The sequence below is a fragment of the Triticum dicoccoides genome, chromosome 3B (genome assembly GCF_002162155.2).
Source record: "Triticum dicoccoides isolate Atlit2015 ecotype Zavitan chromosome 3B, WEW_v2.0, whole genome shotgun sequence".
Classification (NCBI taxonomy): domain Eukaryota; kingdom Viridiplantae; phylum Streptophyta; class Magnoliopsida; order Poales; family Poaceae; genus Triticum; species Triticum dicoccoides.
Window position 1 is genome coordinate 506,653,957 of NC_041385.1, and position 2,487 is coordinate 506,656,443.

Consider the following 2,487-nt stretch of genomic DNA (forward strand, 5'->3'; position numbering starts at 1 on the left):
CAATTGGATGTAAAGTTCGCATTAATTATTATTGTTGACATCACCCAAAGGTGAATACATTGGGAGGCAGCACAATAAGCCCCTATCTTTCTCAGTGTCCGATTAAAACTCCATAACAACAAGTATTGCGTGAGTGTTAGCAATTGTAGAAGACTATATGATAGTTGAGTATGTGGACTTGCTGGAAGGCTCTATTCTTGACTCTTTCTGATGTTATGATAAATTGCAATTGCTTCAATGACTGAGATTATAGTTTGTTAGTTCTCAATGAAGTTTCTAAACCATACTTGACATTGTGAATTGATTGTTACTAGAGTATAAGAAATCATATGACAAGATCTATATATGTTGCTGTTATAAGAATGATCATGATGCTCTCATGTCCGTATTTTATTTTTATCGACACCTCTATCTCTAAACATGTGGACATATTTTTCGATTTCGGCTTCCGCTTGAGGACAAGCGAGGTCTAAGCTTGGGGGAGTTGATACGTCCATTTTTCATCATGCTTTTATGTCAAAATTTATTGCGTTATGGGCTGTTATTACACATTATGTCTTAATACTTATAGCTATTCTCTCTTATTTTACAAGGTTTACCATGAAGAGGGGGAATGCGGGCAGCTGGAATTTTGGCTAGAAAAGGAGCAAATATTGGAAACCTATTCTGCACAACTCCAAAAATCCTGAAACTCCACGAAAGTTATTTTTGGAATTAATAAGAATTATTGAGCGAAGAAAACACCAGAGGGGGCCCACACCCTGGCCAGGAGGGTGGGGGGCGCGCCCACCCCTACTGGGCGCGCCCCTGTCTCCTGGGCCCCTGGTGGCCCTCCGCTGCCCATCTTCTGCTATATGAAGGCTCTTACCCTGGAAAAAATCATAAGCAAGCTTACGGGACGAAACTCCACCGCCACGAGGCGGAACCTTGGCGGAACCAATCTAGGGCTCCGACGGAGCTGTTCTGTCGGGGAAACTTCCCTCCAGGAGGGGGAAATCATCACCATCATCACCACCAACGATCCTCTCATCGGGAGGGGGTCAATCTCCATCAACATCTTCACCAGCACCATCTCCTCTCAAAATCCTAGTTCATATCTTGTATCCAATCTTGTATCAAAACCACAAATTGGAACCTGTGGGTTGCTAGTAGTGTTGATTACTCCTTGTAGTTGATGCTAATTGGTTTACTTGGTGGAAGATCATATGTTCAGATCCTTAATGCATATTAATACTCCTCTGATTATGAACATGAATATGCTTTGCGAGTAGTTACGTTTGTTCCTGAGGACATGGGAGAAGTCTTGCTATTAGTAGTCATGTGAATTTGGTATTCGTTCGATATTTTGATGAGATGTATGTTGTCTCTCCTCTAGTGGTGTTATGTGAACGTCGACTACATGACACTTCACCATTATTTGGGCCTAGAGGAAGGCATTGAGAAGTAATAAGTAGATGATGGGTTGCTAGAGTGACAGAAGCTTAAACCCTAGTTTATGCGTTGCTTCGTAAGGGGCTAATTTGGATCCATATGTCTAATGTCGTGGTTAGGTTTAGCTTAGTACTTATTTTGCAGTTGCGGATGCTTGCAATAGGGTTAATCATAAGTGGGATGCTTGTCCAAGTAAGGGCAGTACCCAAGCACTGGTCCACCCACATATCAAATTATCAAAGTACCGAACGCGAATCATATGAGCGTGATGAAAACTGCTTGACGATAATTCCCATGTGTCCTCGGGAGCACTTTTCTCATTATAAGAAATTGTCCAGGCTTGTCCTTTGCTACGAAAAGGATTGGTCCACCTTGCTGCACTTTATTTACTTTCATTTCTTGTTACCCGTTGAGGGAGTTCCGGACTAGGGGGTGTCCGGATAGCCGAACTATCATCATCGGCCGGACTCCAAGACTATGAAGATAGAAGATTGAAGACTTCGTCCCGTGTCCGGATGGGACTTTCCTTGGAGTGGAAGGCAAGCTTGGCGATACGGATATGTAGATCTCCTACCATTGTAACCGACTCTGTGTAACCCTAGCCCTCTCTGGTGTCTATATAAACCGGATGGCTTTAGTCCTTAGGACGAACAACAATCATACCATAGGCTAGCTTCTAGGGTTTAGCCTCCTTGATCTCGTGGTAGATCCACTCTTGTAACACACATCATCAATATTAATCAAGCAGGACGTAGGGTTTTACCTCCATCAAGAGGGCCCGAACCTGGGTAAAAATCGTGTCCCTTGTCTCCTATTACCATCCGCCTAGACGCACAGTTCGGGACCCCCTACCCGAGATCCGCCGGTTTTGACACCGACATTGGTGCTTTCATTGAGAGTTCCTCTGTGTCGTCACCGATAGGCTCGATGGCTTCTTCGACCATCATCAATGGTGCAGTCCAGGGTGAGACCTTTCTCCCCGGATAGATCTTCGTATTCGGCGGCTTCGCACTGCGGGCCAATTCGCTTGGCCATCTGGAGCAGATCGAAAGCTAC